General features: G+C 37.4%; 1 protein-coding gene across 26 annotated transcripts in view; it reads left to right on the top strand.

Annotated features, from left to right (window-relative positions):
- ARPP21 (cAMP regulated phosphoprotein 21) overlaps positions 1-27,305 on the top strand; it is a 204,821-nt gene that overhangs the window by 62,474 nt on the left and 115,042 nt on the right. Inside the window, exon 1 of one of the 26 annotated variants that reach the window (XM_030009077.2) lies at positions 15,403-15,461. The exons of the other annotated variants lie outside the window; for them this stretch is intronic. The gene's annotated coding sequence lies outside the window, so the exon portion shown is untranslated. Of the gene's footprint in view, positions 1-15,402; positions 15,462-27,305 lie in introns of those variants that run through there. 26 annotated transcript variants of the gene reach the window in all.

Below are 27,305 nucleotides of genomic sequence, written 5' to 3'. Positions count from 1 at the left end.
AAAATCCGTTTGTCCCCTGCTCGTTCATTTATTAGATTTGAAGTTCTGTATTAATGTTCTCAGCATCAGTAGTAAGTCAAGCAAATGGGTCACTTTTTCTTCTAGAAGATTGAAACATTCATCAAACAAGTAATACATGGCAAAGTCTCTGTACGTTCCAGTGGAAAGCACTTGATTCTGAAGACTTAAAAGTACTGTGTGTGAACATTTTTGTATCTGTATGGTAACATGCATTTCTAGGGCGCATTCTGTTTTAATGACAAACTGCAATCCAGGTAAGTAGGATTTTCCCCACTTTAAGGCTGGGTATAAATTATGCAAACCATGTGAGATCACGCATCTAGTTTTTGACAGTCATCAAATGAAACCTATTCCAGTCTCCAGCCTTAATGCGGGTCGCCCCTGGATGATAAGACTCCCTGCTTAATTGCTGGTTTTTGTTTTGTTTTCTAATTTTTTCCACTTCATGTGTGAAATGGTGGCTTTCAGAAATGTGTAGGTGTAAATAAATTTACATGTTTGTTTATAACGATTACAAATATTTTTACATAATAATTTAATGATAAGCCTCTAGCAAGGAAATACCTTCAGAACAAGTGCAAGGAATGACTCATGTCTGGTCCTGGCTTTTGGTTTGTTTTTTTGTTAAATATATTAAACATGCTTATAAATTCAGATAGACATACTGGTTACTGTTCGTGGACAGGATATGTTTTCCTTGGGTTCTTGTTTAAGAAGGAAACTTAAACCTAAATCACAATAACAGCCACTGTGGTTTGTGTGAGTATGCCAGTGTGCGTGCACACAATTTATTAAAAGAATAAAAAGGACATTACACTATAAAACTACAATACTTTCTGTTTTAATTAAGATGTATTTTTTTATAAATAACATATACGATGGGTTCTTGCCAAGTAAGTCCTCATTTGTCAGTGAAGGTCCAAACCGCTTAGTTATAGGACTTAAGAGCTAAACTGCTCATCATTTTCTTAGATGTTTGAAGTAACTCCAGTTTTAGACTCCACCTTATCTCATGTGGTGCTTTTACAGTAGGTAAACTTGATGATGCATTGCCAATGACCCTATGTAAGAGTGCTCCCTATATGGAGGTCTCTTATGTTTTTCTTTAGCTTATCTTCATTTGTAAGAATAGACAAATAATCTATATTATTACTTAATGTGTGTCATATGCAATCCAAAGTTATGAATTATGTTATTTCCAGGGGAAGAGTATTGGAGCTCTGTGTCTCCTTTAGGGAAAAACCCCAAGCAAACACTTCCATAATGTCCTACAGCAATGTCCTCTTCCACCTGTTAATAATGTTGCCAATATTTACTGCTGCTTCCTTTTTCACTGTTGTGGTTTCCACGCTTTCAGGTAATGCATCATCAGTACACTTCTTTACAGTTCCTTGGAAAAAGGAGTTGCAGAAAAGGTCTCCTTTCATTCAGATGTATCAGGTTTTAATCATATGGTGAGATCTTTAAACCATGTTAGATCATTCCAGATTCCTAAATAAGTAATAAGCTGGTATATGAAAATGTTACATTGCTTCCCCCCCCCCCCCCCCCAATTCCCTGTTACTGAGAGGAAGAAGTGGACTAAATGTGGGGAGAAATACAGAGAAACAAGGAGTAAACAAAACAACATATTTTACAGGAGTGAGTTCATAAGAGCTGTTTAGATGAAGTAATTGCTACTGTGATAAACATGGTGAAAAATCCTAGACAGCCCACAGGTTTTTCTGTTAATGTTGAAGAAGCTATGAAGTGTGAGAGAGTGATAATGTCATACAGCATGACTTAGCTGAAATGCAGAAGGCGTAGTTAGGCAGTGACAGCTGGGAATTTGAAATTTATGATTTGGATATCCAATGACTTTCTGAAGCAGGGGGTTTAGAGTATTTTCTAGTCACTGGCAATATATGGAGGCAGTAACCACGTAAGACTGTTCTCAGGGCAGACATGTTCATATAGCATATGTTGAAGCATGTCAGGTGAGAAGTGCATTTTTATAAGTGAAAAAAAATTTGTTCACAGCAAAACTGGGATACTTTCATGCATCTTTCTCCAAATCGGATGTCTGCTCTTCAATCTTTTCAGGCCAAGAGTCACAGTTAACAAGAAGAGTACCATGAGAAAGCAAAGTCCTATGAAAAGTATTCTTGTAATTTAATGCTTTCTGGTATATTTCTCATTTAGTCTTAGGCAATACTGTGATTTATTTATGAGCTGTTTATACAGTGCCTGTGTTAAAATTATAGAAGCTTAGTAACATCTTCCAACTGATAAAACTGTCTTTTTTACTAAATTGGATGCCTTCAAGCTTTTGAGTCAAAGGAAAGCTTAAATGGTCAGCAGGATGGTGTTAAAAAATAATCAGGAATTAAACAAAAAAACCCAAACAGCCCCCGCCCCTTTCCCCACTGTTAAATACTCTGCTTCTTGTTTCTCAAAGTTTTTGTCTTCTGTTTGCAATCTATGCTAAAACATAAAAATCAAATATATACGAATGAGCTACTTTCAGGCTTCTGTTTCATCCCAATTTTTATGGCCACACAGCAGTGATTTTTACTGGATTCATAAAATCATCAGAGCCAGTTTTATGTTCTAGGAATTAGAATTCTGTCATCAAAAGCATGTCTGAACAGCTAATAACCTTGTCATTAATTAATCCTGTTGCAGTATTTGTATTTTTATCACCTCACAAGTTCAAGTCTCCTTGTGCCTTCAATACAGAAAGCATTTTGTAAATTTTCATTATTAAATATGAGAGTCAGATTGTGGTGCTTTTCTTCGCAGGGAGTGCATGCGTCTTGGTTTTGGCGACTTGCAGAGCTTCTTATGGTGTGATGCTTTATTTACTGTGAAGAAAGCTATCACAATTCGTTCCTGAGTAAAGAGGGATGGCAAGGCTTTTCAGTTGAATGACGCTAATGCAGATAAACTGCAGTGATTAGAAGCATGTTATAAATACAATTAAACTGTTATATAGTTAAATGCTCCATGCTAGTCAATATTGAGTTCAATGGGAAGTTTTACTGGGGAGCAGACTTTGGTGTTGATGCTCTCATGTGAAATAGGTATAGCATGATGCGCTTTTGGAGAATACGCCTACTTTGTGCTTTTTGGGTGTTTGTGGCATTGAACTTAATTTGAAATGCTTTGCCTTCGGTTGCACAAAAGTAAATAGTAACTTGTGGTGGTTCAAACTGAACTTTAAGGTTTTTCCATTTTCAAGTGACTATTTCATTTCTAAATACATTGCCATTGGCATAACATTTAGAATGGTTTGAATGAGCTTGCTTAATGTATTATGAAGTATTTGTCATGGAGTCAGAAATGTTTATGGTGTCATAAAAGCTTTAGGAGAAACACATCAAATAAATTGGTCCACTCTAAAGGCTCGCTATGGATTTTAATGTAAGCCCAGGAAACGTCTGATAGCTTTATAATTTGTGTACTTTATAAGCCATGAAATCTGAAGTGAGGAGGTCTGACTTTCATGCTTTTGGTTTTTATTCCTTTAAGAAAAATTCAGAGCTTTCTCCTACCACCAAAAAAAAAAAAAAGGAAAATTGTGAACATAGATCTAAAAGGAAAGCATAATAAATAACTTAGGGCATCTTAAAGTGCTGTATTTCGTAATGCATACTACTGTGAGGAAAATGATAATGAGACCATGTTTGATTCGGGTATGATTTTTGGGGAAGCTTTAATTCATAGAAAACAAGTCTAAATTGGAAAATGCATTGTATTTGCCAGCTTTATGTATCTCAATATGCTCTTCCACTATGGTATAGCAATCTGTTCTGCATCTGAGCAGCAAAATGGAGTGGTCGCTACTGAAAAGAACTGTGGCAAGCAGCATAAGAATCCTTTTAGATGCCGAAGACAATGAATTATTACTGATGGATAATGTAACTTCTGTTTAATCTGTGTATTGATGAAAATGACAGCGTTTAAAAGAAGTCCTTGAATGACCTGCTTCGTGAAGTAACCATCTCAAAATCAGAGACTGAGATAAGGGAGTGGTGGGGTAAGGGGTGTAATGGAGGGTTAGCGGCCGTAGGACTGCTTGTAACGTGAAATCAGGTTATGGGGCATCAGAAGTAGGAGGACAGCAAAGGGAGGGAGGACTTTCAGGAGATATTCCCCGAAGATTAAGTAATTGCAGTTTTGGATTGCCCAGAGAAAATATATAGATGTGTAGTCTCTTTTCAGTATCATTTGTTTTGTGATTTAGAAAAAAAAAAAAAAAATCCTTATGCATGCGATGTGATCCCTTTCTTTGCATGGAGGATCAGGACAAAGTGACTACTCCTCTGCAGTCACACTTGATCTCCTGTAACCTCAGATTTGAGGAATTGTAAATGATCTACGTCTTCTGAATTTTGCTGTTGCGGAATTGCTCCTCTCTGCCACCTACCTGGCAGAACAGAAAGGAAAATAACAAAATTGTTGCCAAGGTCTGAGGGCAGCTACACAGCGGCATGCACCACTACTTAGCCTGGCTTACAGTCAGGGCATGAAGCTGGTGGGTGAGTCCTGGGGAGGCATGCAAGATTGTGGGCTCTGTAGTATGTAGCCAGTTCTTGTATGAGAATAAACTGGTTTCTATCCTTAATAGCTCTTGTCTTGGCATGCCAGTAACCTCAGAAATTAGTCAGGTATTTATTGAAATAGCATAATGTGCCCTGTGACTACACAAATTCACACCTTTCTGTAAAGGCCTTTGTATTAATGGAGAAGGACTGGTAGAAAAGAGCAGACTGAGACACAAATCTTGATGCAGCATTTTGGCTGCTTGTGGTTATGCTACTGGTAACCATATAGCCATAGTCGTGGGGCTGTGGTTTCTGCAGACATCTTGTCCACTCATTCATTCATTGTGATCATTTCTGCAATGCAGGAGGAAGATGCGGCAAGCACCTACCTCTTTCAAAGCCCACATATTTCTTTGATGTGTTTGTTACTCCTCAGGGTTTTTTTTCAGGAAGGGGAACAGAGAACACAATTTGTACTCACAAAGGCTAATTATAGTTTTTCCTCTACAGATAATTTCTTAAAGAGCTGTATGTTCAAAGAATTGCTGCTAACTAACTCTTTTCTACATTACAGTTAATGTTCAACATCCAGGCAATGAAAGTCAAAATGTAGATTCTTTTGGCACCTATTCCTGTTTGTGTTTGTTTAATAACATGCTGGTGTCATGTCTCTATTAATGTTGTCAGGCACTTCAAAGCCATCTGTAATAAAACTGCATCAGTATAGGAGCATGTCAGAAAACAAGACAGTAAAATATCGGCACTTCTTAACAAAACATTTTATTGATTAAACAGCACAATTACAATATGTAGAAAAATGAGATCAGTTCTGATTACTTCAGTACTTTGAGAGCAACTGCAGTGATACCCGAGTCTTTGACTTGCCTAAAAAAACGCCAGCAGACTGAGCAATTCGGTTGTGTATTACAAGCGACTTCCATGGCATGGGAATGTGTTTGCTAAGTTTGCATTGACTCAAGATCATAACAAAGGAGGAGCATAAGTGACCCAAGTACTTCTGATGCATAGTTATACGTTCCCCTGGAATGTATCATTTATTACTTATACTCGGTAGTTGGAATGACGCTGGCAGATGATGGTGTAACATACTAGCGTGCCTCAGAACATGAGCTGCATGTACAAGCAATTTCAATGGCTATTCACTGCCAGACAGATGATTTTAATAAAAGGAATTCAGAGGCTCCATTTTTGACTTCTGATGGTTTATTTTAGGGCTAGTAACTTGAAGTGCTATTGTTATTAAGCACTGTAAAATTGGAAAATGGAGATAATTTCAAGTAGCCTTACAATCTCAGCAGAGAAAATAAAAAAATATGGAGGGGAGCTAGTGTTAACATTCTTCTGGCAACAGTAGGGTATGTGAAGTAAAGCACACTGACGTTAGGAGACTTACTGCATCCTTAGGTGATACATACAAACAAGGGATCTTCCTTAAAACCAGTCCGTAGCCCTGACTTAAAGGTTGCTGAAAGCACAGGAAGTTAAATATTAGAAGAATTCATTGCAGTCCTAATATAAATTCTTTTCTTGCTTTGTTTCTCTATGTATGTATTTCAAGCAGTCTCTAGCATGAATGTCTCTGCCCCTTTCCTGGCTGTGTCCATGCATGCATCAGTTGTCTCTGTTCTGCTCCTTACACCATCTGACCATTCTTCATACTGGGCCTTCGCTTTTGTATGTTGTGCCCCTTGTGTGAACTTCCCTTTGTTATACTGACCCTTTTGACTTTTCTTGTTTTTTCATCATTTGCTCACATTTCCCAGCTTTTTTTCTTGCCTCTGTCTACATCAGTTGCTTGCCCCTGTTTGAAATGGCTGAAAACTTTGATTTATTCATCATATAGTACTGCACTTTTAAAAATAACTTAATTCTGTAGATATTTGGACAGTCAGTTTATAATAAAACATGTTATATAAAGCATACTATCATTAGTCAAAATATGAGGGCTCCCAGATCTCTTGGACTTTGTTTTGGTATCTCTTAAGGAGGGAATGCCAAAACAGCTCAGATGGCATCTCTGAAACAAAAGGTGTTGTGGTGGAATCTAGAAGACCTTGTGCTTTTGAACTTCTTTGTGTATGCAGCTCATATCCGTGTACCTGGGTCCCTTTGGGGCCTTCGATCAAATTCAATAGCTCCATAGAATCATGTGTATGTTTGCTGCTCCTGGAAAATGTTGTGTCCTGAACTCTCTGTCTATTTACATAGATTTTTTTTTTTTCTTGGATTAGTAGTATTTTCAATAAATTTCATATTTGTCAGTCGCTTAGAAAACAAAGCGTAATGGAAATGACACAAAATTAAATGCCTTTGACAGTGTGGTTGTTGTCAAAGACTTTTTACATATTGGCTCTCTGACCTTTTAGATGGACTGCTGTCTGTGGTGTGAGCAGGAGATCCTAACAGCTAGCGTAGCACCTAATGCATTACACTGGATGCAGTTTACTGTATTACTGGCTTGTACAATGAAAAGAGGAAAAAAATAGGTGGAGTTCTCATACAGAGAATTATTTCGTATTTCATGTCTGTACATTTGTTGGATAAGCTTGGAAACTGCACCAAAAGCTGAAGGTTACATATTCTTGTCATAGCTTTGATTATAATGATTGTGTAGCCACAGATCCTGGTCAAAAGTGGAGGAGACTGATTGTAGAGATAGTTACTAAGACATCTAGCTGTCTACATTTGAGGACCTATACTAAATACATAATCCATTTTTATGAAATACATATATAGAAGCTCCTTGTAAAGACTGCGAAGTAAAGGAACTGTTGGCTGAAATTTCTCACTGAAGTGGAAGACTGATGTGTTTGAAGGAGCATGGTTTGCTGCCATCATCTGAAAGTTGAAATTTATTTTTTCCTGGAATCTAATTTTTTTTCTACATTTTGTTTCGTGTGTGTGTGTGCGCGTGGTTTTTGTTGCTCAGCGATAGCAGGAGAAGTGCTTGTATTCAGCTGCTAATTACAGATTTAATTCAGTTATTTGTTTTCAGTAATCTCATTGCCATTAGTGCCTAGTTCTCTAATTGCCCACTGTACTGTCAGTTTATTATGAAAGTAACATTCTGAGTATTTCGAAACCTAATAAAGAAATGATGGCAGCAGTCTGAACAGATGATGTATAGTAGTTATGAACTGATTTTTTTTTTTTTTTTAAATGGGTTAATATCCAGACTGGTGGACAGTCATCTCAGTTACCTGTCAAGCAGCATGGAGTTGAAGAAATCTCTCACCAGTTAAAGCAAAATTCTGTGTTGTGTGGAGTCATTCCATGTTTTAGAGGGATGCCATACTAACAAGTCATTTATTCCACAAATCCTGGTGCCAATACTCTCTTCAATGTACTCGGTGATAACTGAATTCTTGAGTTCAGTTGTTTGCTAAGGAGGTGATTTGTGATTTTTAAAAGCATCTGTGTAAATGTCTGTAGTAGCACAGACTTGGAACGCAGTGAGGTGGGCTTGGTTTGTTTGTGGGTTTGGTTTTTTTTTTTCACGTAGCCTAGGTTTAAGTCAACTGAAGGAAAGCTCTTGCTTTTATTGACTTAATTCTCTAGTCTTAATCCTTGCAAATAAAGGTGTGAAAATGTTAGTCCATATAACCCTATTGCTGCAACTCGGATAAATATGCAACTGGATTCTCTTTCTGTAGCAGAAAGTTGGTATCGCTAGAGGATCCTTCCAAAATGCATCCACATATTTTGTGGTCTCTGAAGTTTAAGATACAACATTTGTATTTCTGAGTAAGACTAAGTTGGCATGTTTCCCAAATGACTGTATTACCGGTCTGCTGCTAAACTGCCTTTCTAATGCACTGGATAGGAGAACTAGATTGCATTTGGAAGATAGACAGGCAAAACGCTTGTTTTCAGCTTTCTGCTGAATTCAGACATTGGAACAGGTGAAATCCTGTTATGTGGTAAGGGAAGCTGCTATAAAAGTAACCTTGCTTTGTGTTCTTCAGCCCACCAGAATGACTGTAGATGCAAAATGCAGTCTTGATCCCCACTCTTGTGCTCACTAGTGTCAGCTAAATGAAAAGAAACTGTATTGTTGAAAACTTATTTTTTGCTGGCATTCCAGTAAAGACAAGGTGTGGGGAAAACAAACAAAGAAGAAAACCCCCAAGCTTAAGATGAGGAGGATGACGACCCTGGGCTAATACTGTGAGTAAGAGTACCTGGCTGTGCAGGAGAGCTTCCTTCACTGATGCCTAGTTGTGAAGTGTATGTATGGGGAAAAAGTCTGGTGTGGTAATGGGCCAGTGGAGACCTGTTCCTCTCTGCCCTGCACAGGCTATAGGTGATGGCTGTGGTAGTTGTAAAATGCCTGTTTACTTCAAGAAACAAAAGGAGACCCTTTTATAAATGGCTAACTGATCCGCGGTGAGAGAGGATGCATTTGCTGAGTCACTAGCAGAAAAACAGCGCCTCTTAAACTATTTTGTGGTACAGACAGTGAATACCGTGACAGGTTTTTTTTCAGGAAGCAGACAGATTTTCAGTCCTTCCAAGTGCTTGTCTGAAGTTATTTGGATAATTTGGGGTTATTCTTTTTCAGTGAAAGCTCTTAAAAATATTTATGTCTTAAAAATGGGCCTTTCTGACAGTGGGAATAGCTACAAATTCAAATGCTACAGATAGTACCAGTTGGTGAGCTGTATGCCATACCAATATCCTCAAAAAACCAGCTTTCCCAAAAAATGCGTTTTCCAAAAAGCAAAGACAGATAAATGGGCATGTTGTGAGTGAGTAACATGAAACAGTTTTAAGAGGGGAATGGTCTACCATGAGACAGTAACTCGGAGAAAGGTATTAGAGCAATAGAAATCCCTATTGTTCCATTTTTTATTTTTATTTCTTCTTAACATTCTCTAGCACTGAATTTCCCTTCCTCACGCTCAGTTGTACGAAGTGTGGATGGCCCTTGGGAAGGAGAATAGGCAGCCAGCCATCTCTCATCAGTGCAAAACTTTTTAACAAAGATTCATTTGGGGAGTGAATAGAGGAAGAAAACAAAATGAAAGGAATTGTTTTTAAGCGAAAAATGCACTTTCGGCATCATTGGCGCTCCCCAATGAAAAGTAAGCTGTCCAACCACTAACTGTGGTGATCCGAACTATGTCTGTACAATATGTTGGCAGTTGTACTACATGGTAGACAGTGAAGATAAAACCCATGGTATAAATGAATATTCCCAGCAAGGCTTTGAAAAGCGCTGGCAGTGAATTGTAACTTGGGTAATGAAAGCAGACTTGAAGTGAAATGGAGCTGATTGTCCTTACTGATTGCCTTGTTCAGTTTGCATTGATGCTCTATCGCATACTTTAATGGGTATAACAGCTGATGTACTTCAGCCTCAAGATACCCCAGAGAAATACTCCTGTGTAAGTGAAATATGAAAAGGTGGTTTGAGAAGTGTAGGCACTCCTAATCAGGCTAGTGGAAGAAATAGGAAGAATAGTAGTCCACTTTCAATATTGTGTTTGTTGTAAATAACTAAAATGCCATCACTTGAGTATTTAGATGCTGATATGACTACCTATTTTTCCCTGTGTTTATTGTCAGTGTTATGATGGAGGCTTGCGTGCTGCTTATTTCTCAGTTCATTTCTCTTAGGAAATAATCTGAGCCATTATTATAAATTACTTGTAAGTGCTATTTCAGTCTAATTAGATTTGTAACAAAATGGATCCTGTAGGCAGAATTTTGCATAAATAAAAGCATTTATCTTGCTCTTTTGCTTTCCTACCTACTATCTTGTAGTAGTAGTAGTAATTCCTAAACCAGTTTGATCCAGAGGCTACATTTAATTGTAAAGTGCTTCAGGAGGTCATACAAAAGAAGCACGGAGGGTTTTTCCTGATTATTGTTAAAAATGCTGAACTTCTAGGTTTCTTGTTACATGCCCTATATCTTCATGTATAGACAAAAAATATTTTTAAATATGCTTACAGTTTCGTTCGTGGCTCCTTTTCATACACACATGTTCTCACTACCTGCCACAAAAGTGTCTGGGGTTAAAGGGAGCACTGGAGAATGGAAGATGCTGGAGAATGATGGCCTGGGGAAGGGGATGCTGGCTACCCTTCTGGCTCTTGTTTTGACCAAATTCATGACTCACTTAACCTCTGTATTCCTCAGTGTCCTCATCTGGAAGAAAATACTTTTTGTATGTACATTCCCCAAATGTGTTTTTTCTCCTTAATTAGAGATTATGGCATTCTAGAGTGTTTTATAATAAAGAGGCTTTCTAGGAGTATACACTGTGCCTCTGTTGTGCTAATATTGGCAGATAAAATCAAGTTTGGTACCTTCACAAGTTAGCTCAGTTATTATTTGTGTGTAGTCCTTCAATCCACAGCAAATATGAAGCCACTCACTTTCCTGTTGCTGCTGTTACTCTGCTGTCAGTGTTGGGTATTACTGCCTTTATTTAGTGATTCTTTTCCAGACAAATCATGCAATAACATGTTTCTGGTAGTTTTAGTGGGTGATAATGTTGGAGAATTTGAACAGGTACAAGATAAACAGAATTTGAAAAATAAAGTAACCATATGTTAAAAAAAAAAAAAAAAAGAAAGAAAAAAGAAAAAGTCACAACCGTGTTAAAGTTTAAGAATTTTAGTACCTGAGGCAAAGCTTGAAAGAATTGATAAGTTTCTTTCAGCTGGTTTATTTTATATTCTAGATCTAGAAATATGTGCTTATGTATACCACATATTCAGGGTTAGGCCTTGCCAGGATAGTTGTTCAAACAGTGTTGTTTTTTTAAACACTGATGTGTACAAGTAAAAAGAATGTATCCACAGATGCCAGATTTAAGTGTTGCATGCAGCTTTCACTTATTAGGTAGATTTTTATTTTGCAGGTCTAAGTTTAATAGACAAAACAGTTTGAGGGGGAAGCTTTTGAAAGAGTTACAAAGTAGACATGACCGGTTTTGTTATAGGCATGTGAATTCCCCTCTTGTGCCTTTATCTTCACTTTGTGTAGAATGTTTATAAAAGGTCATCCCCCTTTAATAAACAATAATTATTTATAATTCCTTATGCTAAGTTCCATTCAATGTTTCAAAAATACTAGTTTTCCTGATACAGCTCTGATTCTAAAATAATTACTATTTAAAATGAATCCTTTATTTATGTGTTTCATTGTTAGAATATAAATATTTTTCTAAACAGCTTTTGAAGTGTTTCATGAAAATGTATGATATTGTAATGATTGTGTAGGTATACTTAGGAATTTAATCACCTTTTACATCTCTGGACTTAGTAACTTTTGTCTTGAGACTCTTTACATTAGAATCTGTTATTTCTCACTTGACAGGGTTTTTCTGGAGGCTGGCATACAGAAGGGGCTTACAAGCAGACACTGTCTGGTTTGCTGGGCTCTGTATGCGTGAGAGGTCCTGGCTTTTACCTTTAAAGCTTCCACTGACTTCTGTGGCATCACAGTTTCACTCTTGGATGTGTCCTGGACATCACTGAAGTTTGTGTACTGACATAACCCATTCTCCGTGTCGCTGGCTTGTACACGTGGGTGCTACTTGAATCAGTAGCTTTTGGATAAAAATATAATTTTGCTTTTTTCTCATTAAAGCATTTACTAGTCCTCATATAACTGTTCTATGCCATTAGTTTTAGGCTTTTTTACAGTCTTTCTTCATGCTGCTCTAGGTTCATTTGGAGGAGTAGTTTTGACTGCTGTGCAGCGGGTACCTTCCTTTGTGCCAGAGATTGCATCCCTGGTTATCCAAGGAGGTACCAGCCATGGATGAGTGGCTGGGACAAGTGTGTTAATTGCTTTTCCAATTTTGTTCTCAACATAAAAGAAGGGTTTAATTTAAAACAGGTGTTATCCTTTTTCTTTTCCAGCTGCCCTGGAGCATTGTGCCTTTCCTGGTCTCCAAGTTTTCTCTTACTACTGGAAATTTTGCAGTTTTCTGCTTGCTGAAGCTAGCTGTAGCCAGTATTTCTCTTTTTGTTTTTAGTAACACTCTGTTTCTCTGCCTTTGAGTTCCTTTGAATTTTCTGATATTTCTGATGTCATGAGATTACCCATTTCCTAAGCCTCTGTGAACCACGGAACACCCCTATGCCTGTTCTGTCTTCCCTGTCTGTGCAAGAACAGCTTCCCTATTATACAGAGTTCTTTGTTCGCTTCTTTAATAGTTTCTTATGTTGTCGAAAATGTATAATGCCTTTTAAATTTTGCAAAAAACAGATGGCTAGAGGCATAAAGTCCAAAGCCAGATTTGGTAATAAAATAAGCCTTTGGCAGCAGTAAAACATTAATGTATTTAGTATTAATTTGCTCTTTGAAAGGTATGATTGCCTGATAAAACCTTTTATATCAGGCAGTAGAGCCGAAAGACAATGTTTTCCTACTATGGTGAAGTATAGATTGAGTTACGGACTGTTGTGTTGGTTTTCTGATTGTCTGATGAGAACATACATCCATTGTCTGAGCAATTAAAAGTACACTTGCATTCAGTAAACTTATACATAGAGTGAGTGAGAAGCATAAATTGTCTTCCACATGTATCACTATTTAGTCTGCATGTGTGTTTCTTTAGGACTTAATGCTGCAAAAAAACTTAGGTCTGATCTGCTAAAACAGTTGTGAATGTTTTAGTGTTAAATTATGCATGTGTGTCAGTGGTTATGGGACTTCACTACCCATTTGTCCCCAGTAGGATGATACTCAGCTGACATTAGCTTCTACAGAACCATGTGAAAATAGATATGACTGCCATCATTGCCCACTGACTTGTTTTGCCTTATTTTACTCATGCCCAGATTTCTTGTATGTATACACATGTATGTATATATGATGCTCAGCTGTACTTCGCTGCAACTGAATTTTTGCATTTGCTGTGGTCGTGAGCAGTAAAATAGAGCGAAGATAGAAGGAAGGAATAAAAATTATTAGGTTAAATTTAACCAGGTAAACTAATGGCATTTCTTGTTCTTAAAAATCACATGTACACACCAGTTACTTACATGTGTAATATGGTGTTTGCCAAAAAAAGAAAACAAAAAATCAGTATTGTAATATCATTTTCCATTTAAAAAAGAAGGGTCCTAGTCAGGTTCTTTTGTTTCTTTATTTTCTGAAGATATTCAGTCAAGGGCTCCGAAGTATCACATAAATATTTGGCAATTTCACCAAACTGGGGCAGTAAGAAGTGTCCACAAACATGCGTTTCAGTAGAGAAAGAGGTCTGTGAGTTTTATGGTACATCCCTGAGATCAGACTTCCCCAAGAGACAGTACATAGATGAAAAGCAAATTGACTCCCTTCAGTTCCTATAGAATCTCCTAAAGGACCAAGAAAATGAAAATGTGGTAGTTGTAAGGCTTTTTACCATCCCCAGTTCACATCTGGAACTAATATAATATAGGAGCAAACCCAGAAACAATGAAAGAAAGCTCCAACCTGAGATACTCTCCTGGGAGGTAATTTTGAGTTTGGAACATACTCAGAGAAGTGCTTGGCAGAGGAACTAAAGACCATTGAAAGAAGTTTTATGTTGTGTCTCTTGAAACAGAAATAAATTTAATGTACTTAAATTATCCCTTCAGACCTCAGGCTCTGTATTACTATGTAATTCTTTCCTTTTTTGTTTTCTCTCTCTTCTTTTTTTTTTTCTTTTCTTTTTTTTTTCCCTTGTCTGAATTACCAGAGATCCCAACTAGGTATGTGATATTCATTCCTGTACAGTACTGGTTCATGTACTTGGATTGATATAAATATTTAACATATTAAGTCAACAAGCTTTTTTCATAAGAGATTATAAAAACTGAAGAAGTGGATGTAAAAGAAAATTATGTGGACATTTTTAGTGTCAGATAATTTGAAAAAGTTAAATGCTTTGTCAGGTTTTGGTTAGTTTTGTCAGGTCTCTCACGCAAACTGTTTTGTGTTTGGACTTAAATGAGAAGTGCTTTGATTTAAGTAGAAGGCGGCAGAGTATTTTCAGTATAGAAGAAAGTAAGCTGATCTCGAGGCCCCTAATAATTTGTATAATACATAGGTGGAATTGGAGCCAGCAGCCATGCAGGACTCTGGTGTGGGAGGGTTGGAACAGTAGCTTTGCCAATCATAACTTCAGCTGAAATACTGCTAATTCTGCTGTGGCAAGGAGTCAGTGCAGTCTGATATTTGAATCAATTGTTACAAGATACTAAATGTTCGCATATTGAGAAAATTATTTCCACTGAAATTGAAACAGGTTTCTCCTATTGCATTTGAACCCTTGGCAACCCCCAAAAAGTGGCTATCTAGAAGTTAAACACTTGAGAGATCTTTCTTACAGTACAGAGGATAACAGTAAGGCATCTGATAATGAAAGGAAGGGAAAGAATATCCTCTAGAGGAGGTCTTCTAGTAGTGTGTGTACTACAGCAGTATGCAAGCCATCTTACAGGGCTGTATGAATGATGCTTGGACAGCCTAGTGTTTTGCCCTTCTCCAGGGAGCAGCCTATTAGCTGTTACGATGCCAGTGGTGGTACCGACCAAAAATATGGGAACTGCCTCTCTTAATTACCCCTGCTCTGTCTGAGACTTCATGCTTCAGAAGTTTTTGTACTGAGAAGCCCTTTGAGAAAAAGTCTTAGAAATTGTTTTAGAAGACTGATTCTAGCCTCCCTAACTGAATATCTGTAAGAGTTATATTTTGCATTTGTGCCTAGAGTTTAAAGCCAAGATCAAAGGCTTATTAAACTCTTCCCTTTTTAGTCTCACACACTGAAAAAAGGGTCCTTTACATTGAACAGGCATAGGTGGGAGGCAGATGGAAAAACAGAGGCAGAGATCCACGTTCATGCAGCCAAACAGAGCATGGGAGGCAGATGCATTTGTAGCATCAGTGGTTTTTTTCATGAAGGTAAGTCACATTCTTCCTAATGGTGAGTGAGAAAGTATTTCCCAATGAATGTATGTCTTCAAATTGATACCTTTATCATGATATTGATGAACCTAAACTTAGTTAATTGATTTGTGGAAAGTTACAGGAGTAAGAAGACCTTTTGAAACTTATGTTTTACTTTGTGTTTTCTTTCCTGGTTTGTTTTTTTAAATACTGCCCAGTATTCTTGTCAATAATCTTAACTCTGTATATCATAAGATGACAAGAGTATTTTTAGGCAGCCATGTAAATTGCAAACTAATATGTCCCATGTATGCATGTGCAATGTACTGAAATGTCAGATACTTCATTTCTTGGGCTGTCCCAAGTATGAAAATGACTTAGAGCCTTCCAGAGTCCAGAGCCTTCGGAACAATAATATTCTTGTCGTGCTCTGATTGTAGCCAGAACATTCCAGACATCCAGGATTTTTGGGTAGAAGACAAGATAGCCAAGAATCGGGCCAATCCTGATGAGTATGAAAACTTCTCATCATGGCACTCTGATCTCACCAGCTTCAAGCAGCACGGATCAGAATCACCCATGGTAGACAGAATATTTACAAGTGTTGGGCTTCTTCACTGTTGATTTTAAAACCATCGTTGAAAAGATCCATCATTGCCTTTCTTCTGCCATGGCTATCCTTTCTTTGATTTCATAAAACTGATGACAAGCCACTTGCAGTGAAAGACGCTTGATTCTGTAAAAGTTTGTGGGTAGGTAGGTAAATATTTTGGGACATGTTGGTTTTCTAAAAGTAGAAGTTTTATTGTCAAAGCAAGTATGTTTGAGAGAGATGTTGGTTTTGGTAGACTAGTATGACTAGAACAGGTTTCATTCAGTTGGCACTCCGAGTCGTGCCTCGTCGTTTCATTTGGAGTCGTCAAGCAACTGGTATGGATGCTGGAGGCTGGTTAGTCTGTCTCGGTATTTTTCTACTCTGTCAGTGCCTTGGTATTTTGATTTTGTGAGGTCTAAATGTTTCCCAGAACAAAGGTTTCCAAGAAAGGAGAAAGACCCTTTGTTGAACCTCACAGTTGAAATTTGGGCAGTTCTATCAGATAATATCTTTTAGGAGACCATTAATCTTTCAAATTCTAACCTTTGGTTGTGTAACAAAAAACGCAACATTAGGCATAAGGTAGCATGCCAGCAGTTAAGTTTGGCAGCCTTTGCACCTGTCTTTGGCCACAGTCATACACAAATGTAAAGAGCCTCAGACCTTTTATTCTTGGATCTCCAGTTAGACTAGAGGCAGGCTAAAACTTGTCTGGATTTAAGATGGTAATGATGCGGATAAGGATTGGGAAAAGTCAGATGAAGAAAAAAAATTAAAAAGAGTGGTAAACTCCCTCTCTATTCCTTGTTCTTCAGAGACACTTCTGAAAGAAAATCAGGTCGGTCTTAGCCTTTTGTGTCTTTGAAATTTGAAGTTCCAGAAAGTAATAGTGTGTTTGGATATTTTTGTAGGAGAAAACAGACAAGGGAAGAGTCTTCCAGGGGCTAGAATTTTCCGCTCTTTTAATAATTGCTCTGTCTGTAAGTGGGTGGGAAACTTGGGGGTGGGTGGGATCTGCAAAACTTGCGTATAAACACAAAGGTCTTTGAGCAAGAGATGGTGGGGATTGGGGAGTGGGGTTTACTTGTGGTTTTGGCTTTGAGGTTTTGGGGTTTTTTTTTGAGAATGACCTCCAAAGCTACAAATGATAACAGTTAGTGTTCAGAATTGTAGTAGTGCTTAAATGGTTGGTCAGGTCCCACTGATTTAACTACTGTGCAGTCTCACAGGCTTTGTCAGTACTGAGAACGTGAAGAGGGGATGGGAAAGTAATAAACATGCAAACTGAGTAAACAACATACAGCAGCAAATGTTACAAGATAATGTCTTTTCATATGGCTTATGAAGATAGGTTAGGCCGTAGACCTCATATCTCTCTCCTATGGATAAGGAAAGAGAGAACATTGCTTCCATTTAGATTGAATTTGTCCATCTTCAGAACTCATTGTCACTTAATGTTATTTTTGGTATCATACTGTAGACCGAAGAATTTCCCTTCGACAGAGAAGGTCTTACTATGACCTGTTAGTGGAAATTGTAAGGTCTTTCAGTTGACTGAGAGACATCGGTCTCGTTTTGGCTGGCTGCATCATAACTGGGGACATGATAAAGGGGATCTAACTGTGTTGGTGTTAATGCACGTTGAACTTGCCATAGCCAAGTAATATATAGCAGGGATAGTGCATTTGCCTGCATGGTGTTTTAAAAGTGTATTAGTGTAAGTACTGGTTTTCCTGATACTTGGCACTCCCAGCTCTTTTTAAATACCAAATTCACCATGGACTTAAATAATTAGGACACATAGAAATGAGAATATTCCTCCTCCTTTTTCTTGCCCTATTTTCCTGTATCTTTTCCTTTCTTTTCCTTCCTCATTTTTGAAACAAACAAGGAGATTAAGTACCAAAACTCCATTAGTACAGCATTGCAGTTGAGAATGAAATTGTCAGGATGGCTGCTTATGGTTCCCACAACAATCATAACTAGGCTAAATTGCACATATGTATTAAGACATAAAAAATAGAATATAGCAATATGGAATATTCCTTATTAACACATTATGCATGCTGTGGGAGCCATCACTTTGAAAATCTTGACTTCTGTGTTTTTAAAATCTCTTTTGAGATGTAACATTAATGTATTTTTTGTATTGCATGTAAATTTTTTTTCTGTGCCCACTGGTGATAAAAATCAGGTCATGAATGCCATCTTGGTATCCCTGTGAACTCTGCATAGCAACCAGTCCTTCTCCTTCATGTAATGTTTTTGCAATGAAAACTGATACAAGAAGAAATAAATAGCATTTCACATAAGTGAAATGAAAAGTGTGAAACGGTGGGCTCCCATTACAGCCACATTACATCTCAGTAAGTTCCAACTGATGTCTGATAAATGTTTTTAGAAAAAGAGATTGAAATATTACTTTCTTGGCTTACAGACACATGTAAAGGGATACTTAAATTATGTTTCTATTGTGCTGACTGGTAAGTGTTGTACCATTTTGCAGTCTAGCCAGCCTTTGGTTCTTGTATTGCCGTACAATTAACAGTTCCTGTGCCAAGGTTACACCGTGTATATGTCAGGGTTACTAAAGCCCTGAACTGGGCAGAAGTAAACTCACAGCGATTGCTGAAGCTGACATCGCCAAGCTGCTGTGGCAGCATAGCAAGCCTTGCTCTGTTCACTAGGCTACTGGGCTGTCGTCATCTCCTTTTAGCCTGCTTCCAGTCTCATCCTTCCTTTATCCTGTTCAATTTGGTTCTGATTGTCTGAATGTTTTAGCTGTCAGTCTGTCCTGGTTTCAGCTGGGATAGAGTTAATTTTTTTCTTAGTAACTGGTACAGTGCTGTGTTTTGGATTTAGTGTGAGAATAATGTTGATAACACACTAATGTTTTGGTTGTTCCTAAGTAGTGCTTATACTAAGTTAATGATTTTTCAGTTTCCCATGCTTTGCTGGCAAGCAGGTGTACAAGAAGCTGGGAGGGAGCATGGCCAGGACAACTGACCTGAACTAGCCAAAGGGATATTCCATGCCATAGAACGTCATGCTAAGTATATAAACTGGGGGGAGTTGGGTGGGAGTGGCGGATTGCTGCTTGGACATCAGTTAGCAGGTGGTAAGCAATTGCATTGTGCATCACTTTTCTTTAGTCTAATTTCTTTCTCTTTTTGGTATATTCCTTTTCATTACAATTATTATTTATTATTGTTGTTGTTATTATTATATTTTATTTAGTTATTAAACTGTTCTTATCTCAACCCACAAGTTTTACTTCTTTTTTCCGATTCCCCTCCCCATCCTGCTAGGAGTGGAGGGAGTGAGCGAGCGGCTGCATGGTGCTTAATTGCTGGCTGGGGTTAAATCACGACACAGCCAGATGAAGACTTACATATGTAACTTACAGGGCCAGGAAGATTGACCTGAAACTGGTCATGCAAGGGTCTGATTATTTCTGCTCAGTTGAAGAAGATAGCTCTGTTTTCAGTGTCAGCGTTACTGTTGTGCTTCAGGCTTTCTACCATCATGCTCTTTTTACGACTCCCATCGAAATCAAGAGGAGTTTGTATGGAGCAGCAGGATAGTTTGTAATCAACAGCAGGGTATTGCATTTACAATGATTTTGTTTAATTTGCTATAATTGGAGTTGAAGTGCAGAAATCCTGTTTAGTTGTATCTTATTATGGTAAGAAGCTAGAATTTTCATAAGGGTCTGTGATATTTTGGTGTCCAACTTCCCTTGGAGGTTAATGAATCTTTAAGAGTCTTTATTGTTCTACGTTTTGAGCAACTGCAATTCAACATTGATTAACAGAATGCTGATAGGACTTCTACAGTTTTAATAGAGATTTGGTTTTGTCCCTGAACATACATATCACATTCTTGTCTCGTTTTGGCTGGTGGACTTCTTTCCTGTATTATGGTAGCTCCAAGTAGCTCCTGTCAAAATGTGGAGGATGCTGGATAAACACAGATTAAAAAGTATTTCCCTCATCAAACAGGATGCAATCCATTACATTTTGTAATTCTAGTTAAAAAGACAAATTAGACTTTAAAAGCATGGCGTTATCTGAAATATTTGAAAAGGAGCTACAGCTTTTCATGGTTTCACAGGTGCTATCTTTGCAGCTGCTGATAATCTTGCATTGGTGTTGGAAGATGTACTGCGAGACAGTAGCTCTGACACCCACAACTTCAAGATTCCTGACTTATAGGTTAAGATGAGATTGACTGTTAATAAAACCAATATTTTTATGGTCATATACTGGCAGGGGGGTCCTAACTTTTATGTGTTTTTCCATGAGCTGACTGTCTAATTCAACAGCTCTTCAGGAGAACCAAGATTCAGAAGAGGGGTAGAAAGAAGAGAGAACTATTATTCTTTGGGGTTTTGTCTGTTTAGTTCTTCTGTGATGCAAAGAGTATCCCTTAGCTGTAACACTTACTGAGATCATAGGCTTGAGGTGGGTTCAGATCTCCATGCATGCAGGAGTTCTTGAGGATCAGGGCTTTTCTGGCACAATTCTCAGCTTGAAACAAACCTAGCTTTGCTGATGGTGGTTAGTTGAGCCTTTAATATATTGGACTGCATAGTGCAGTTACATGAGTTGCTGGTGGGCCTGTTCTTGGTCCTTCCTAAATTATGGAAATTTCCTACAGCTAAGTTACTTAGATATTTAGAGGACAACCTATACTATGGTCACAAGTTTTCTGATTCATGACAGCTAGGACCTACTGAAAAGTAAATTACAGCACTGAACTTACTTTATTTTTTGAAGTATGCAACAGATTTATTAACTTTTGTTTCTGTTGCACTTTTAGGGGAAGAAAATGAAACTTGTCAGGTTATTCTGCGTATATTGTATATGCATATAAAAGCCAACGCTCATCTGTAAGAGCTGTGAAAAATCACCTATGCAACATAGAAGGCTAGGCAACAGCAAAAGGAAAAAACTTGAGCCCAGTTAATCCTGTTCAGCAAAAAGAAATCCAGCTGACATTCTGGAAGTCTGAATTTCGAGGAGAACTTAGAAAACATTGCTCAGAGATATAACTATTTTAACTGAAGCATTTTGGAAAATAAGTAAACTCTCTAAGGCAGCTGAAGCTAATTTCAAATATATTTTCTTATAAAATTATTTTTTCAATTAAGTTTGTTTTAAGATATTACCATAACTTTTATACTGTTGGGTGATAACTCCCTTAGTCACAAAGAGAAATTTCTTATGGTAAGAAAAGTTTTGGTATTTTAGACTGGGATTTTTTCATTCCTATAATGGGGTGAAAAATTTCATTCGATCATACAGATTTGTTTGAAAGTTATGCATTATTGAAAGTCCAGTGATTCTCCAACAGAGTTGCTAGTGTGTGATTATTTACACTTGCTCCTGCTGGTATCTGCTAAAACTTGGAATATCTGTAAGCTTGCTTATACTCAGCATCTATATAAAGAAGTCCCCAGGTGTTTTTAACCACATTTTGAAATGGAGCATATTTATTAGGGATTTTGTGGTGGGGTTTTTTGTTTGGTTGTTTGTTTTAATTAATACTTATAAATGAAATTTCATAATTGTTTTGTGATATTTTGAGATATTGTAGCACTTATAATACCATTTGTGGAATAGTTCCTTTGCTTTATTCTTCTGTATGAAACTGCAATTCTCCCCTTTCCCTCTTCTCAGTGTTTCAAATTGTACAGTAGATACAGGTTTTTAATCGGTATTCGATCAGAAGATGTGTTTTGCTATAGAGTGTGTCACAAATTAAGCAGAACTTAGCTACTTTTACTACTTTTATTGTCTTTTGCAGAAAATTCTCAGGCAGATAATTTTTAATGTCAGAAGAAAAGACAAGGGCATAAATTCTTGCCATTGCACTTTGACATGTTACAATAAAACATGCAAAGGATAAGGTCTTTTTTATTAGGAAGGTTGATTTGCAAGAAGGATTGCAGTTCCTCAGAACTGGACTTACAGTGACAGGAGTGGTTATTGACTTGCCCTTTCTCGTAGTTGTGTCATGTTTCATCAGCCTTTGAAAATCTTGAAGGTATCAAAATAAATCCTGAGGCTCAAACAGCACAGCATTACATATTAATAAGTATTGACCAAACAGACTTTGTGTTTTACACAAAATGATGGTTTCAGTTCTTGGAAGGGGAAGGTCAGCCTAGACTCAAGATATGATTAAATAGGTGAAAAATACTTCATTCACAGGTGGACTTTAAAAAATGTTTAGAGGGGAAAAAAAACCATCACTTGATTACATGGTTGAATACCAACTAAGATGATAATAATCAGCCAATATGAAATTTTAGTTAAAGAATTTAGGGTAACTGAAGTTCCAAAGTAGTTATTAAATTCTGAAATCTTAGAGGTACCTTCTTGAATTTTTATGAAAGCCCTTTGTTTTTGCAAAGAATGTTAAATGACGGTCCCATTTAACAGTCTTGTTCAAGGTCCAGGCTGGGACCCAAGCCTGGAAATACATCTTTACTTTAAAGAGCTGTCTCTGATATATATCAATTTGTCATACTCAGTAAAGTCCCACCACCTCCATTTTCCTTCTTCAAATTTCATAAAATATATTCTCTACCATTTCAGTGTTGCGCTTTGTAATCATATTTTTGTTTACTCTCTGATACTGAGCGCAGCAATGAAAAAAATATGATGATTCTGCAATGGAAATCAAATGTACTACAGGCTATAGAACTTCAGTCCCGCACTTCGCTCCTGTAATTTGAATCTCAGTATTTTTAGATCATTGATGTAGTTAGTGGTTTCTAGTGCCAAGTAAGACAGATTGTTTCACAGCAGGTAAGCACAATTTTGGATATTACAGAAGTTTTCTTAAAATCGTATTTGAACTTGTGAAGACTTCAATCTGTAAAACAAGATTTAAAGTACTCCAAAAAAAAAACCCCCAAAAAACCCAACCAAAAAAACAAAAACCCCACACCCAAAAAACCCCACCACAACCCCAAAACCCCCTCACTGTTTTTCTGACTGTTTTTTGAATGTCCTTTTTGATTAAATATATATATTCTTCTAGTTCAAATTTAATAGGACATATTCCTTGGAGACATTGGCTTGAGTATTTGGTTTCTGGTATGTATTCATTGCACTCTTTTATTAGTTCGTGTGTCATGAAGCTTTCTGGCTAGGCATATGTGGAGTGGCCAATTACATTTTTAACAAAACTGCTTAGCTCTCTCTTATACATATGTCATAATTTCTTCCCTGAAAAACACAAACAGACATTGAAACACTTTTTCTGCCTTTTCTTTTGTTCACAGTATCACATGGAGCCTGGAATTACCCACTGGAAAAGGCAAACATAATGCCGAAACCACAGGGTTTCTGGCAAGATATTTTCAGAGGCCAAAGCTGCAAATCTATGAACTGGCACTGCCCATTCTGTAAACCTGGGTTCCTGCCTTTTCTCTCTTGCCTATTGTAACTGCTTTTGAAGAGGATTTCTTCCTCTTGCTAGCCATAAGGGTGACAGTATAAAACACCTGACTGGTATTCTGTAGTTGGATTTTTTTGTTTCTTCAGGAATTGATTGCGTGTAGTGTATTGTACTGATGCTGCTAACGAGGAAATGGGATGTATATCAGTACACACCTTAAGATGGGTTTTAACATAGGGCAACAATCTCTAACAATATTTTTAGAGATGACAAGGGAATTGACAAAAGATGTAAGCGTTGATTTCTTTGTTATTTCTACAAGCGAGCATAAGCTGAGGATATTTGGCACTTAAGTGCTTGGAGCATTGTGCAGAAATGTGTAATGGTTTCATTGACTTTTGTAACGTGCATTTAATCATTAGGCATTTAAACTTCTAGTTTATACTTATAATTGGCACTTTTTCTTCATTTTCTTTGGAAACCATGGCAATATAAAGCATTGAATGCAATCCATAGCATGCTTAAGGCTTCTTTTTGTAATGTGTGGTATTTAGGACTTAAATGCATTGCCTAAGACCAGCCAAAATGGGGCCAACAAAATGGGATTAATGCATTTACATAAAATACAAATATGCATGTGTTTAAAATGTAAAGACTTATAAATTATATATGTAAAATATACATTTTAAATAGATATAAATATCTATGTATTTATATTATGTGTGTTTCTAATTTCCCTATAGTATTAGGACAGTAAGGTAACATCTCTGCCTTAATTTTCTTTTTCTTCAGAAGGGCTTCAAACAATGGGACATGGATCTGACAAGAAAAACTAGTCATTCTTAGGAGATTCAAAGTTAAAAACAGGGGGCATCTCTGGATTTGATTGAAAATTGCCAAAATCTTGTCTATACCTCTTGCAAGACTTTAGACAGAATAATGGCATCTAGCAAAATACACCTACTTGATGAGATTTTATCTGTGAACTGTTCTCGCTGGATGTTTTTCTCTTAAGTCTACTAGTATCTGAAAGAAGCCATCAACTAAGCATTTGTATTTCAATGTGTTATCTGATAAACACAATCAAGAAGAAATTTTATGAGTGTTCCTATGTTGATAAAGGTAAATTAATATGATATTTAAAACCATAAAATAATCTTGTAGTGGGAACTCTCAAAGGGTCTAGCCTTTGTTGTCTTTGGTAGAGGAGACTTGAACTATAACTATACAAACTGGTTGGAATATGAGCTTGGGAAACTTACTCTGCATTAAAACAAGTTTGATACCAATTGTCTTTGAATATGGAAAGTATAATTGCACAGTTTCCGAGCAGCAAAGTTAAATGGGGGGGGAAATATCTCATAGTGATGGGGGGATGGGGGAGGTGTTGGGGTTTTTTTTGGGGGGGGGTTAACTTTATACAGACTTATAGCTGCTTTTTTTTTTTTTTCTGGAAGGAAGAATTTTTCTTTAACTGCAGGCTAGTTTTATTTCAGAAAACGGTATTAGGACAAACAGGAATAGCTACTATGTTTAATTCCAGTAATCAAAAGAGACTTGTGGAGGGAAGTAATGTATTTATTTTTTCTTTCAGTTCTTATGTGAAAGATTTTTTGCTGTTTTGCAGTTGGTGTTTGTCTGCTAAGGCAATTCTACTTGTTAAGTGCAGGTCTGTTTCATCAGCATGATGCTGCTTTGCTGTTAGCAATTATTTTCTTTCAGGGTTTGCCAGTTAAGCTAGTGCTAGTGAAAATGCACCTAATTTGTCAAGAAATGGCAGGATGAAATATAGGGGCCATTATATAAATTGGGAAAGAAAAAAAATCAGGAAATCATATGCAAGATTCAGTGATACTTGGTCCGTTCCTGCGGCATTTTCATTCTGGTTATGCTTCCATCCACTGGTGATGTTGGAAGAAGTGTAAAGTGATTGGTCATAAGTTACAGGCCATCCATGTCCTGAGTATTACGGTTTTTTAAATTTTGCTTTGGGGGAAGCTGCCCAGAAAGTTTTGTGCAAGGACTATGTTAGTAGTGTACAGAATTATTTTCTTTGTTTTGTTTAGGTGGGTTGGTTTTTGTTCTCCCCCCTCCCCCGCCTCTTTGGACTCAACTGGTTTGTGTTTGGCACAATTGGTTATTAATGAATGGGGCACAATGGCTTAGCTGGTCACTCATTTATTACCTGCAGTCTGCGTAGACTGAATTCTTCAAAGGCACGTATGCTCAAAATGCAGGTGCATGGTGCTTGGGTTTTCTGGTAAAGTCCTTAAGCTTTAGGAGGAACTGAGTAAAGAAATAGGTTAAGTTGATCTTATAGTTCCTGTGTGTAAAGCAAAATGGACTTAATCTGTGATTACCTGAGAGAATAGAAATGTCAAAGAGAAGACAGCAAAGGAAGAAAGAGTAGGGATAGCTTGACTTAGAGAAACAAAAACTGTTTCAAGAACTTCTGCATTAAACTAAAATATACCTGTATATTTTGTTCAAATTAAAATTAATGTAAGCTATATATTCTTCCAGATTTCATTATGTATAACAGCATATCATGGCATACCACAAACAGCATTAATTATCTCGCCTAGGCTGTGCTGGATATCTACAGTCCTACCACTTCAGTCTGTGATGGCTCCCAGACTCTGCAGTAGCTCTGATTGCCCTCAGCAACTGCCAAGACCCCTCTGTGGGGAGCCCAGGCTCACTTATGCTATGATGTTGATTAGTGTTTCACAGTGAAACAATAGTATTCCTTCTGGGATAGCCTTATGATATTCACTGTCTTTAAACTGGTTTTAAGTGTTTGTGAAAATAGAGCTGCTCTAGTGCATTCACCGCTGTGCATCGATGGGTGGAGGAATGTCTGTCTCCACAGGGTGAGTCCTGGTGGAGGAGAAGCATGAGACAGATGTAAGGAAATGCTGAGGCAGACTGTCAATTGATAAAAGTTAGGCTAGATGTAGATAGTAATGGAAATAGTGTATACCTGTTTAACTGCTGATTAAAAGGAATTGGCTTCTTTAAACCTAACAGCAAATAATGAGGTGATGTACAGTTACTTCCCATGGGAAGAGAGAACTATTGAGAAATCAGGAAAGCTATTTAAAATAAAGAACACTTATTGGCACAGGAAGAAAAATGTACAAAGTATTTGATGTATACAACGGTGTAATGGAGAAGGTGTCCTGGCAAGGCAGTGAGGTTCTCGAGCATCCTTCCAGCAAGATTATTAGAACTTCCTCCCTAGACCACCTCTAATCTTAAAGTAAAGCTATTGGTCTCTAAATTGTGATACAATTATCTTTGATAGCTGAGAAATAGACCTGATTATCTGGGAAGACAAGTTTTGGTCCCCCTTTCCCTTTGAATTGTTGGCTATTGTTTTCATTACAGGATTTGAGGAAAATGACTTTTGTGTATCACAAGGAGACTTATGTGCCTTGAAAGGATGGCTGGGAACCACTGTGTCTCTGTTTGGAGTCACAGGAGCCGTGCTGTTTTCCACCACCTAACAGTGAGACCAGTTAGTTTAATGACTTTGATTTTAGGGAAAATTATCAGGTTTATGTCTAGGAATGAGATACAATTTGGCTTACGTGTTTGAAATGCTGAAGGCTGGGCCAAAGCAAACAACACATTCCAAGGGTGCCGATTTGTACATCTGATTAGCTTGTTAAAAGTTTGGGTGTTACTCGGTTCCTGGTAAACTTGCATGATTGACATTTATTAGCCAGATCATGCAAAGCCTCATATCTTTTCGTGTGGATCCTGGAAGACTTCAAATGGTCATTGTGACAGATAAAAGAGCATTTTTTTGAGCCTTTTCTTAAGTATTAAACCAAAACAGGCTTTCCCTA

This window comes from Aquila chrysaetos, chromosome 3 (genome assembly GCF_900496995.4).
Source record: "Aquila chrysaetos chrysaetos chromosome 3, bAquChr1.4, whole genome shotgun sequence".
NCBI lineage: Eukaryota > Metazoa > Chordata > Aves > Accipitriformes > Accipitridae > Aquila > Aquila chrysaetos.
Note: the sequence above shows the minus strand (reverse complement) of the source record. Positions and strands in the feature narration are given on the sequence as shown.